The sequence below is a fragment of the Aquila chrysaetos genome, chromosome 15 (genome assembly GCF_900496995.4).
Source record: "Aquila chrysaetos chrysaetos chromosome 15, bAquChr1.4, whole genome shotgun sequence".
In the NCBI taxonomy this organism is placed as follows: domain Eukaryota; kingdom Metazoa; phylum Chordata; class Aves; order Accipitriformes; family Accipitridae; genus Aquila; species Aquila chrysaetos.
The window spans coordinates 12,432,424-12,445,616 of record NC_044018.1 but is presented as its reverse complement, the minus strand read 5'-3'; the positions used below and the strand labels follow the sequence as shown (position 1 = coordinate 12,445,616).

General features: G+C 46.5%; 1 protein-coding gene and 1 long non-coding RNA gene across 9 annotated transcripts in view; one reads left to right on the top strand and one right to left on the bottom strand.

Annotated features, from left to right (window-relative positions):
* Nucleotides 1–4,710: 4,710 nt before the first annotated feature.
* Nucleotides 4,711–10,505, bottom strand: LOC115350846. Its single transcript, XR_003926637.1, has 3 exons — nucleotides 10,330–10,505; nucleotides 8,228–8,317; nucleotides 4,711–6,270 (listed from the first exon to the last, which is right to left on the bottom strand). It is a non-coding gene; the product is annotated as an uncharacterized LOC115350846 (long non-coding RNA).
* VSNL1 (visinin like 1) overlaps nucleotides 9,902–13,193 on the top strand; it is a 93,589-nt gene continuing 90,297 nt past the window's right edge. For 2 of the 8 annotated variants that reach the window (XM_030036854.1, XM_030036852.1), the window contains exon 1: nucleotides 9,902–10,058. The gene's annotated coding sequence lies outside the window, so the exon portion shown is untranslated. Of the gene's footprint in view, nucleotides 10,059–10,126; nucleotides 10,146–10,625; nucleotides 10,764–11,063; nucleotides 11,085–11,134; nucleotides 11,154–13,193 lie in introns of those variants that run through there. The other 6 variants (XM_030036860.1, XM_030036853.1, XM_030036859.1 and 3 more) reach the window with 6 other exon arrangements.

Here is a 13,193-nt window from a genome sequence, read left to right as displayed (position 1 = left end):
ACAGTAAAATAAAGGGAACAGGTCTAAATAAGTTTGCTGTTTTCATACACCTACTCAGTATATTTGGTATATACCAAATATACTGCAGTTATTTGGAAAAGATTTATGCTTACAGATTTTTAACTGGGAGGATATTAGCTCTTTTGTCTTAGAACAGCCTCAGGGTAAATCATTTTCCTTATAAAATTATTTTTAAAATTACCCAAGGCAATGGATGACAAGTGTGTTATAGATATATTTTTTAGCCACTAATCTGACACTTATAATCTGGAGAGACAAATTATTGATCAAAAACTCAGGACTGATGGGTCCAAGGACCGTGCGTGAAGATGCACAAGTCCATGGGACCTGATGAGATGCATCCACAGGTCCTGAGGGAACTGGCAGATGAAGTGGCTAAGCCACTACGCATCATATTTGAGAATTCGTGGCAGTCTGGGGAACTTCCCACTGACTGGAAAAGGGGAAACATAACCCCCATTTTTAAAAAAAGGAAAAAAAGAAGACCCGGGGAACCACAGGCTAGTCAGTCTCACGTCTGTGCCTGGCAATATCATGGAGCAGATCCTCCTGGAAACTATGCTAGGGCACATGGAAAATAAGGAGGTGATTGGTGACAGCCAACATGGCTTCACTAAGGGCGAACCGTGCCTGACAAATTTGGTGGCCTTCTACAACGGGGTTACAGTGTTGGTGGATAAGGGGAGAGCAACAGACGTCATCTACCTGGACTTGTGCAAAGCATTTGACACTGTCCCACATGACATCCTTGTCTCTAAATTGGAGACGCATGGATTTGATGGATGGACCACTCAGTGGATGATGAATTGGCTGGATGGTTGCACTCAAAGAGTTGCTGTCAACGGCTCAATGTCTGAGTAGAGACCAGTGACGAGTGGTGTTCCTCAGGGGCCGGTGTTGGGACCAGCACTGTTTAACATCTTTGTCGATGATGTGGACAGTGGGGTTGAGCGCACCTTCAGCAAGTTTGCTGACAACACCAAGCTGTGTGGTGCGGTCGACATGCTGAGGGAAGGGATGCCATCCAGAGGGACCTTGACAGGCTTGAGAGGTGGGCCCATGCCAACCTCATGAAGTTCAACAAGGCCAAGTGCAAGGTCCTGTGCAAGGTCCTGCATGCACATGGGTCGGGGCAATCCCAAGCACAAATACAGGCTGGGCAGAGAATGGATTGAGAGCAGCCCTGAGGAGAAGGACGTGGGAACGTTGGTTGACAAGAAGCTCAACATGAGCTGGCAATGTGCGCTCGCAGCCCAGAGGGCCAACCATATCCTGGGCTGCATCAAAAGAAGCGTGGCCAGCAGGTCGAGGGAGGGGATTCTCCCAATCTGCTCCGCTCTCGTGAGACCCCCCCCTGCAGTCCTGCATTCAGGAGTGGGGCCCCCAACATAAGAAGGACATGGACCTGTTGGAGCAGGTCCAGAGGAGGGCCACGAAGATGATCAGGTGGCTGAAGCACCTCGCCTATGAAGACAGGCTGAGAGAGCTGGGGTTGTTCAGCCTGGAGATGGGAAGGCTTTGGGGAGACCTTATAGTGGCCTTCCAGTACCTAAGGGGGGACTACAAGAAAGCTGGACAGGGACTTTTTACAAAGGCATGTAGTGATAGGACAAGAGGTAACAGCTTTAAACTGAAAGAGGATAGTTTTAGATTAGTGTCCTGGGTTTGGCTGGGATAGAGTTAATTTTCACAGGAAGCTGTGGGGGGCACAGCCAGGACAGCTGACCCGAACTAGCCAAGGTGATATGATATTCCATACCATGTGACGTCATGCCCAGTATATAACCAGGGAACGGGCTGGGGTCCGGGTGGTATCACAGCAGGGGAAGTGGCAGAGTGTCAGGTCCCGGCTGGTGAGTAATTGCATTGTGCATCACTCGTTTTGTATATTCTTTTATTCGTACTATTGTTATTATTGTAATTTCTCTCCTTGTGTTGTCCCAGTGAACTGTCATTATCTCAGCCCACGAGGTTCTACCTTTTTTTGTTCTCCTTTCTGATTCCCTTCCCCATCCCACCAGAGCGGGCAGGGAGGAGGAGGGAGGAGTGAGCGCCCTCCTGGTGCTTTGGTGCTGGCTGGGCTGAAACTGCAACAATTAGATGTAAGGAAGAAGTTCTTCACTGTGGGGGTGGTGAGGCACTGGGACAGGTTGCCCAGAGAGGTTGTGGAGGCCCCATCCCTGGAAGTGTTCCAGGCCAGGCTGGATGGGGCTTTGAGCAACCTGGTCTAGTGGAAGGTGTCCCCGCCCGTGTTCTTTAAGGTCCCTTCCAATACAAACCGTTCTATCATTCTATGATTACATGAAGTAAAATATACTCAGCATTTCCCTAGACCTTGTTAAACCTGATGAAAAGATATTATAAATAATGGTAAGTTAAAATATCTAGTCTAAGGTCTCTATTACTTTCTGGGCTTATTAAAACTCATCCAACTCAATATTGCTTTCATTTCTTTGCTGTTCATGCTGTGGTACAGTGTTATATTACAATACACTACTTAGAAGCAGCCTGCAATCATATAATAATGAGCTAGGGGCAATCTTTTTTTCGCAGTGAGTTGATTTTAAATTAATTTCAACTTACTCCATGATTTTTGGTTCACCTCCCAAATTACAAATACTGATGGCCTCATTATTTAATGAAACAGCACCTGGGAATGACTTAAAGTATGCTGACCAATAATTTAGACATCATGCAGAAGATACTTATGGGTACAAAAATCATGATCAGTAAAGAAACTGAAAAATGGAGGAAGATTAATTGTACAGTGTACAGTACTGTATAACATGAAATAAACTACCAAATTGTTAAAAATAAATAAAAATCCATGTTAAAATGAAAAAAGATTTTATGCACATAGCAAACATTTCTTATTGCTATGTTATACCTAATTTGGATAAGCTAACAAGTGTATGGAATAATGCATGAATATTTTTCATTAATCATACATAGGTATCTCAGGCAACCACAGAATGATAAACATAGCTAGAAAAGTTGATAATGCTTATTTGAGACAAGTTTTGCAAAGTATCTGCTGCATTTGTTTGAAGTGTTCTGGCTTGCTACAGAATCATTTGTTTATGACAGCCACACCAGACTGTTCCCCCTTTTGCTTAGTTTACTTTTCTATCAGTGCTAAACAAATCACAAGAGCAAGTAAAAATATTAAAATTCTCTTTCCTTACATAAGATAGTAAGCCACATTTGAACTGTAAAATACCATTTGTATGCAGCTACCCTCTCTTATTTTTTGGCACAACCCTCCTCTGGGAGCAACCAGCCATTCTGGAAAAGGGCTTCTGCCCCAGGTAACGGGTTATTCAATGCAGCAGAGAGCATGGTAGATTCCAGGGATGAAGGAGTAAACAGCGATGCAGGACAGTCAGACAGGCATCTGAGAGGGAAGACAGAATGGATGGAATTTTAACAATAAGGGCTAACCACAGGGCTTCAGAAGGGAGGAGGAGTTATGCAGGAAGGCTCAGGGAACCAGAAACACTTCGTAACAGTATCCGAAGTAGGGCTAAACCACCTAGGATGGTTCTCACAGATAAAGGGTTTTCAAGCTCTTAAGAGTTTTAGAAGGCAGGTTCTGAACACCACCCCTCTTCACCTTCCCCAACAAATATAATAATCCATCAGTACATGCATACTCCAGGTGCTCCCTGAGGTCTGACTTTGGGGGAAGGCCCTTGAATTCTGCAGCAAGCACACATGGTGATGCGATATGCTACAGGATACCTGTTTACAAGCTTAAAAAGTGGTTGTTTTCTTTCTCCTTTTTATCAGATAGAAAAGAATGAAAATCAGTACAGTTAGCTAGTATTAATATTTCTTATATTTTTATAATATGTATTTTAATAAATATTTATAGATTTGTATTTTCAAAGTTACTTCAAATTAATGTGCTGATATCGCACAGCTTGTTTTCAGTGTGGCACTACATTTTTCACCACTGAATGTGAAAAACAGGTTCTATATTAATGGTACGGGTGAATATTTTTTTCACATATCTGAAGCATAGTTAACTGTGGAACTCATTGCAATAGGAAGTTACAGAAACCACAGATATAGATTACTTAAAAATGATAAATTCATGACTAAGAAGCTCATCAGCGCCTGTTAAGTATCCTGATCCAAATGTATGCTCCAGCTCTGCAGGTTCCTAAACTTGAAACTACTAGAAGGGGAGGTGTTCTCGTGAAAGAAACAATGTGTACCTGCTTTGCTTTTGATAAGCTTTTCTTAAGCTGACATCTCTGATACCAGGTACCAGACTCGATGCTGTGCAATGTATTTTGGGGAGAGAAGCAGCAGCATGATTTTGACAAATAGAGATGTTGGCAATTAGAAAGGTATGTGTAGAGGACTGGCATTTATTTTAGGGGTTAATAGATATAGAAAAAGATGACTTAGTATTACAGATGGAAGGATTTCATTGCAAACAGAATTATGAAATAATTTTTCAATGTTTTGTTTAACATCTCTTTTCTTTGATGAGCACTTCTGTCTGTTGGTTTTGAACTTATTTTATGTCCAGTAGCCTACTTTCTGAGATGTATCTCCACTCTTAGCAGTACATCCTGCTTTTGCGATTATAGTCCAAGAGTGCTGATTCACTGCTGTTTTCTCAAACCAAATTATATTAAAAAGTATTACTTCTGAAATAAAGACTGTTATGAGAAGTCATCGTGTCTCACAGTGCAGTTTAATTATAAAAAGATACCTACCTACATGTCCACCAAGATTTGAGTACATTTTGTCCATAAGCAAGTAAACAGTCCTCCTGCAACCTTTATTCTCCTTCTACCCTACCCGCCATTTTTTAGTAGAAACTACATTCATATCACAGCACAGAAGTGTATTATTAATCATACAGAACTGAACAACAAACATTGGTAATAAAAATAATAACAAAAATGCAACCGAACAGACTAAGATAATCTGGTGTCCAAAAAAACGTTAGGTAGCATCTTGCTTGTTTTGATGTGTGTTGGTACAATGAAGTATTTCATTATTAATAAATCTGCTAACCTATCTGTAATTTGTGGACTTTTCCCTTATTTTTATTTCCTTTATTATTTACTATTATTTCTATAGCTGCCTTCCAATTTTTTACATGTCACTATTGCAATATTTTAGCTAAGGACAATCACTCGTGGATCAAATAAGCAAACAAAGCCCTCTTGGAACAGCTCAAGACTGCATGATCATTTTGACTTCACAGGAATTATTTTGTATATGTAAGAGTTCTGCCTTGAGCTAAATGGCAGAGGAAAGCATGATGCTATGTTTAGGACATTCATAGAAAATTAAATGCTTCTAAGTTTTGTCATTCCTATCCTTCTAAACACCCATTATTTACCTGAAGCTTATATTTCTCAGGTCCAGAACGTCAACCTTTTACTTCCACTTGAGCAAATGCCTCACTTAAGAACAACAACTGGAACAGCTTCTGTGGTAAACGGCCTACTGGGGCGGAACCTGGGCTCGTGCCATTTAGCTTTAGACACTTCATTTAGGTGTCTAAACATAAATACATTTTTTCTTGACTCTTGGTAGCCAGGTTCCCGGTCTGAATCACCTTGTCAGGGCTTCTCTTCATTTTCATTGACACCAGAGGCAATGCAAGGAAATAGGCAAAAAATTTAGCTATCAAATTTAGGTATCTAAAGTTAGGCATTGCATGTACTCCCCAGTTGTGACTGTATTATACAACATCAGAGATGATGTTACATGAATGGTATTTCCTTTACATTTCATTCCGTGAGCCTGAGAAATTGAAGACCAATAAATAATCTCATTAATAAAAAGACTGAGTTATAAATTATTTGGTTTGACACATACAAAAGTGATCTGCATACATAACATCATTACATTTCATAAAGAAGAAAAATTGGATTTATTAGTAAAGTACATTTTATCTATATTCTTAGGGGCATTATTTAAAAATGAATGAGAGATGAATGTGAAAGATAATACATATACATAAAAATGTAATTTTAATATAATTATATATAGCACATTAAAGAAGCAAGACAATCTACTGTCATTTTGAAACTGATAATCTGTCACACTCGTTGTTTGCTGTTGAGTATCAAGAATCTCACCCTTTTCCAACTGCAGCGTGTTGCAGCAGCTTCATTTAATCATAGAGCCTTGAAGCAGTTCCCTTCTGCCAATCCTTGCAGCCGCATTGCTGCTTTCAGTTCCCCACATAACAGACAAGTATATTTCAGCGTGCAGAAACTGCATGAAGGGAACACAGAAGGGAGAAAGGAAGTCATTCCTTCAAAAGGCCTGGCAGAACATAAAGTATACAGCTATAGATGTAGATACAGACTCAAATTCCTTCTCATTATATTTATTCTGCTGTTGATTCTTGTAAAATATATATGCAAATATTTTCTTAGCAAGTATTGAGCATAAAAGGGAGAGGGGAAAATGCAATCCCTGAAATGTTATTCTCCAATTAAATTGGTGTCTGTAAAACAGGAGGTCATGCTAAAAAAAAAAAAAAAAAATCTCATTACCAGTAAGCCACCTGCTGAAATAGTGACTCCTCTCAGAGACTACTGTGTCTTTTAACACTGAATTCTCTACTCTGGAGCAAAGAAGGGAGAGAAAAAAGGAGAGGAAGATCCTCGATTTCATTAGATTTTGAATTTCCCTGTGCAGATGCCTATCTATCTCCCTTGACAAGATCAGAGGCTTCAGGCATCGCCTGGCTTCTTTCAAAGGCATAAGCAAAACCTAAAGGATACCCATGTAAGCCATGGCGGACTGCAAAAGGAGCATGTATGTACATTTTTGTGCTATTCATTCATAAGCTAAGAATTCTTATATTTACACTGTTCATTCTGATGCTAAAATAAAACCCATACACTAAATAGAAAACTTTGGGTCACATCCTGGCTTTGTTTAAATTGCTGTAGCTCCATTATGAGCAATCTGTTCTTTAGCTTCAAAAACCACTTAAAGTTGCTAAATGGCAACAAGTAGTTTCATTTTCAAAATCCAAAGAACTGTATAGCAAGAAAGGAAAAATCCTACAATTATCTATATGATAAACAAGTGCAGTGGATCTAATTCTCCACAGTCTAAAATACAATACTATCAATTACTTAGATTAAAAATTAATGTTAAGTGGCTGAAAATGCCAACGGTCTGAACTGGTAAACTTTTACACCCAGCTTACAAAAGTGTTTAGCGATTGCATACGGTGTAGGACAGCACAGTGTAAGACTTGTCATCATAGCACAGCTGTTGATAATGTCATTATTACCTTTTTAATGATAACTCCATGCATGGTTTAATAGGCAACATTTATTAAATTGTTGATTTACAGCAAAACGAAGCTCCTTCGTGGACATTTTGGACTAAGCAGTAATACTACAAATGGGGAGGTTTTATATGCATATTTACTTTTCAAATGGGATTTTGTATTGCATTGTTACTGTGATGTAGTACATGAAAAAAAAAGCCAAAGTTTTCTAGAATAATACCTTAGCGTGCTTCTTTTTTTGAATGAGCATCATGTTTTCAAATGCATTCGAAAACACAGCCTAAGTAAGCTGATTTTACAGAGAGTTATCTAAATGTAGACAGGGAAGCTTGGACATGAAAACACGCTACATAGTATCTTCTGCTTAATCCACACTTTTTTTGTAGCAGATGGGAATTCTGCCACTGAATTCAATGAAAAAAAATTATGACATATGAAAAGTCCTATTTAAATGTGCCTTAGCCACAAAGTTTTAAAATTCAACATGTAATTTTCTGAGGGCAAGCAAATGCTCAGCACCTTTTTGAAAAGGATGACGCCTAATGATATTGAAAGGCATGTCATCTACAAGTGCCCGTCACCCAGCAGACAACCCTAAGCTAGCTTTCAACCAGCTGACTGACATACTGTTACCTCGGTAGTAGTTGTAAAAGAAGGAAACAGCAGCAAACCCCAGCTAAGACACGAAGTAAATACCTGGTCTTACAGCCAACACAGAGCTCTGCACCCCCATAGCTACCCTGCTGCCCCTAGAAGAGATACCAAGACGAGATGAAGGCATGCAGTAACTGCAATATGGACACAAATCAAAATAGGTCACACAGAATTAATGTTGCACTGTGATGGTAAAAGACAAAAAGAACTGAACAAGAACTGAACAAGAGACAGAAAATATGAGGGAACAATGTGGTTAAAACTTACCAAGCAGATGCCACAGCACTCTAACGTTCATTATGCTAAAGATGATTATTAATGATCTGGCAGGCCAAGCAAGCAATGAGGTAGCAAAATCTGAAGATGACAGAAAATAATTTAAATCAATCAGAACAAATAAAACAGGAATTTCAGAGATACTCAGTGAAGTGAATCACCCCCTAACTGTTTGTGCTAAGTCTGGAATCAACCTAAATTTTTAGCATTTTCAGGCTGCATTTTTTCATGTATAGAAAATCAAAATACGAACTGAGGAAGAGGAATGCACTGGGAAATTCCTAAAAAACCATAAAATCTTAAAATTATTGTCTTACGCACAAAAAGTAATTCTGGGTGTAAAATTGGTGATTTTTGCTTATCACACAAAGAAAACCTAGGAATTCAATTGTCTACATTAGCAAACTGAAAATACTGTAGCTTCCCGTGTATTTGTACAATACCGAACACATCACTTTGTGTTATAATTGAATTCTTTGGGCATTTCAACAATAAACTAAGAATTACTACTGCCTATCATGTATTATACAATCTTCACATTTTCACTTTCTTCTGAAATAATGAGTGGCAAGACAGAAATGGGCATGGCTTGATTTAGGTACTCTTTTTTTATACATGTCATTATTTTGCCCTCATGCGCATGGCTTGATTTAGATACTCTTTTTTGTATAAGTCATTATTTTGCCCTCCTTTCACTTCCTCGCCGTATCCGTCTGCTTTCTCTAGCGTTACGCTTAGGACATGCTAAAATATGCTTAATTTACGGACTGTAAACAGTCAGTGACAGAACCTGCCACACATGAAAGTCAACATGTACCTATGTCTTTGCCTTAGAAGGGGTCTACCAATTAGTTATACGCTGTGCGATGTCTAAAGAGCCCTGATCTTTACTCCTACCAGAAGAGCAACTACTGCGACGACAGTGACAACAGCGAGGGAAGGGCAGCATCAGTTGGGTTTTATGTCGAAGGGCAAGATCAGCTGAATTTCCCATCAAAGGGCTGAACAACGTTACACAAGTTGAACGACCCCACATTAACTTCCACGCCACTGTACGAAGCGTGTGGAAAAGAGCCACGCGCGGCTTACTACGAGGCAAGATGACGCCTCCAGGCACGCATGAGGGCTACAGGTGGCTCCGCGCGTGGGGTACCAGTGCCACCAACCCACGGGCAGCCGGCCCGGCGCGGCGCGTGGCGGTCACGGGCGGCCCCACCCGCCGGATAAGAAGGCCGCCAGCCGAAGCGCGGCCCGCAAGGCAAGGCCACGCGTGACGGCGGGGGGCGACGCCGGCGGCCGGCAGCGCCCGGGCACGCTGCGGGCGGGAGTGACAGCGAGGCCACCCCGCCGAGGCGGCCGCGGCGGCAGCCCCGGCCCCCCGCAGGGGGGGTCCTGCCCCCTCTCCCCGCGCTTCCCACGGGTTCCCGGCCCCCCGCCCCGTTCCGCCCGCCCCCGGGGCTTCCCCTCTTCCCTCCCGCCCTTTCGCCCTCCCTCCCCGCCAAGGCGACGCCTCGACCCGCCGCGCCCGCGCTCCCTCTCCCTCACGCCCGCGGCGGCGGCGGCGGGCGGCCGCGCGCGCTGTGGGCGCGGGGGGCGGCCGGCGCTCGCGGGTCTGTGCGCGGGGCGGCGGTCTGCAGTGCGGCGGCGGCGCGCGGGCGGAGCGGGGGCGCGCGCGGCGGCGGCGGCGGCGGCGCGGAGTGAGCTGCGGCGCGAGCGGCGGGCGAGCGCGCACCGAGCCGCCGTCCCTCCGGCCCCAGCACCCCGGCGGGACCCCGCGGCCCAGCGCCCTCCTCCGCAGCGCGGACAGCTCTCGGCGCCCTCTGTAAGTGCAGCCCGGGCGCCGGCGGCGGCGGCGGCGCGGGGATAAACCGGCGGAGCTCCGGGCTCGGCAGCCGCCCCGCCGGGCGAGGTGCGGGCGGGAACCTTTGCCGGGCTGCCCGCCGGGCGGCGGGGTCGGGGTCGGGGTCGGGGTCTGGGGGTGGCCCGCGCGGGGCTTTTCCTCCCGGGGAGGGCGGCGGGGGCTGAGGCGGGGGCTGCCGGGGACGGTGCGGTCAGCGCGGCCGCTCCTCGGCGCTTCGGGGGACCGTCCTCACCGGGAAAGTTGACGTGCGCCGTTGGTCTTGGCGGCTCGGTGTGCGGGAGTTGTTTCGCGGGCGAGGTGGAGGGAAAGCGTGTCCGCAGCGCTTTGCCGTGAACTGTTGCGAGGTTAAGAGACCGAATCCCGCATCGATCCGGATACCAGCGCCGACAACATCAAAAGGAGGCACTGATCTGCCGCTTAACAGTTTGCGCTTAGGAAATGTTTTGGTGAAAGTGGAAGTCTTTGCCGTTCTTGCTCGTTTGAAAAGAGAGAGCGAAAAGGTCGTTATTTTTTTCCAGTAGGGGAAAAAAAAAAAAAAAAAAAAAAAAAAAAAAAGAGCGTGCGAAACCGAAGAGCAGGAGCAGTCCTCGCAAGGTCATCACACCCACTGGGAAGGCAGAAGTGCTCCCGATCCTTGCGATCGCCGCATTCATACTCTTACTGCCCGTAAGAGATTTTTTTCTTTTCCCCCTTTATTATTTTATTCTGTTTAACCTGGGAGGTGTTTGCAGGGTAAGCCTTGGGTTGCATTTGCAAGCGGGTGCGCTCGCCTCGCCCCTCCGGGGAGGTGCGGGGTGGAGGTGCCGCGCTCCTGCTATTTACTTGGGCATCGGTCGGAGTGAAAATGGAGGTGGGAGGAGATAACAAAAGCTGGTGTGCGATCCGAGTCATTTCCCACACGAAGGCGTGAGAAGCGGGAGGAGGAGGGAAAGGAGGCGACGGGAGAGAGAATTTAATTCCCAGAGATCAAAACAAAAGGAGGAGCAGGTTAAGGCACATCGTGAGCAGCCGTGGGGGAAAGCGAGGCGTTTTCCGCGCTGACCCGAGCGGAGAGGGGTGCGGGGGGTCTGCGCGGCCGCGGAAGGAGGGAGGAGCGCGGGCGGGGGGCAGCCTGGCCGGCCCAACTTTGCGCGCAAGCCCCGCTCGAAAGCGAGTTGTCTGCCCCCGGGGGGGTGCGCTGTGTGCGCGGGGGGCATGCCTGCCGGTGCCCCGGGGGGGGCTCCTTCTCCCTCCTCTTCCCTACTACCCCCCCCCGGGGAGGGGCTCTTTAGCCCCCTCCGGGGAAGGGCCGGATCCCGGTAGCGCGGTGCCGGGGGAGCGCGCCGGACACGGCGCTGCGGCGGGGACGCTTCCCCGGGACACCGGGGCTCTGCGCCGGGCGGAGCGGGGCGGGCTTCCCGCCGCCGGCTCCAGCGGGGGTTGCTGGAAGGGCCCCCCCCCCCCCCCCCCAGCGCCGCCTTCCCTCCCGCACCGCCTTCCCTCCCGCACAGCCCACTCCCCCGGGCACCGCGAGTCCAAGGCGTCCTCCTCCCCTCCGGGGGTGTCCCCAGCCCCCCAGAGTCCCCCCAACGGGGAACACCCCCCCCCCCCCGCAGCCGGGCGGTCCCCTCCTTGCACGAAGCCACCCGCAAGGTGTGTCCCCCCCAACTCCCTCGGCATCCTGCCCCCAACCCCACGAACCTTTCCTCAGCTGGGGTGTGTTCCCCCCCCCCCCGGCCCCCCCCGGCGCTCCCCTGCCTTGTCCCAGCCCGGGTTGGCTGCTCCGGCCTCCGACGTGGGGAGAAACGGTCGGAGATTTGGGGGGGGGGGGGGGGACGGACTTGATCTTATGCAACCGCAGACCCTCCCTCCCCGCCCCTGGAGGAGCCCGCTCGGGGGCTTTTGGGAGCTGGGACGGGGCTCTCCGCCTTCCTAGGGCGGGGAGGGGGACCCCGATCCCGATCCCGATCCCGGCCGTGCGGAGCCCTCGGTGCAGCCGGAGCGCCCGCCCGCTGCGGAGGTACCGCCGGGGGCGGGGGGGAGCCGCGCTCCCAAATCCCGCATCGCCCGAAACAGCGCAGCAAGGCCGGGGGAGGGGGGCGGCGATTACCTACACCGCCAGGCTTTTCGGCTGACAAAGAAAGCGTGCAGATAACAGGGTAATTAAAAAACCTGCCCTTTTCATTAAAACTGAAATGTGATTACTTGCACGCCAGAGCCTCGGCCAATTAGCGAAAGGCCAAATGTATGAATAAATTCCATGTTCTTGTACAGAAGATGTTAATGTAACAGATGTGTTCAAGAGATACAGGTACTTCTCCCAACAATTCTGCTGGCAAAATATTTTCAGCAATATTTTGTAGCGAGCGTGTCTGTGGATAGGCGTTCTCTTCCTTCATATATTAGAAAGTTCAGCTCTCAGAGGTACTGCCACCTCTTTATGAAGAAGAAAAAGATGCACATATTTACTAACCGGAATATGATAAGGAACAGATTCCTTACATTCAGAGAAAAATAAGTACGTGAGGAAGCTCAGTCTGTGTAAAACAGCTATTCACTGGCCCTTTCAGAATACATTCTTACCAGTAGTTTGTTTCTATGACACATTTTCAGGCTCAGTTTTCACTACCCTTTAACTTGACAGAATGCCTTTTTTTTTTTTTTTTTTTTTTTTAAAGAACACAGGTCATTTAAGAGCATTGGTTTACTTGAAAGGTTTTCCAGTACAGTGTTAGAACAGCACTATCCGTTTCAGGTTTGTGGACTGTGATCAATTTTAATTAAAACTTTAATTACATTTTGCTTCTCCATTCAAATAAAGCATAAAGTGGTCTGGGCTCATGCTGCTGTCAAGGAAAAATAAGGAAATGTGTTCTTAATCTTCATTATTTTAATTAAGGGCTGAATCCTTATCTTGTTGGGCTCAAAATGAGTTTAGCCACAAACTTTTCTGACATAGAACTGCAATATTTAATCAGTTTTCTAGGCTGCCCTGTCTTCTTGCCCCAGACAAATGCATACCCGTACGTAGAATTACACCGCCGATTTTTCAACATGCCTCGTGTTCTGGAACGTCCAGCTGTTGACAGCACATGAGCTGTGTCGTCGAGCGACATC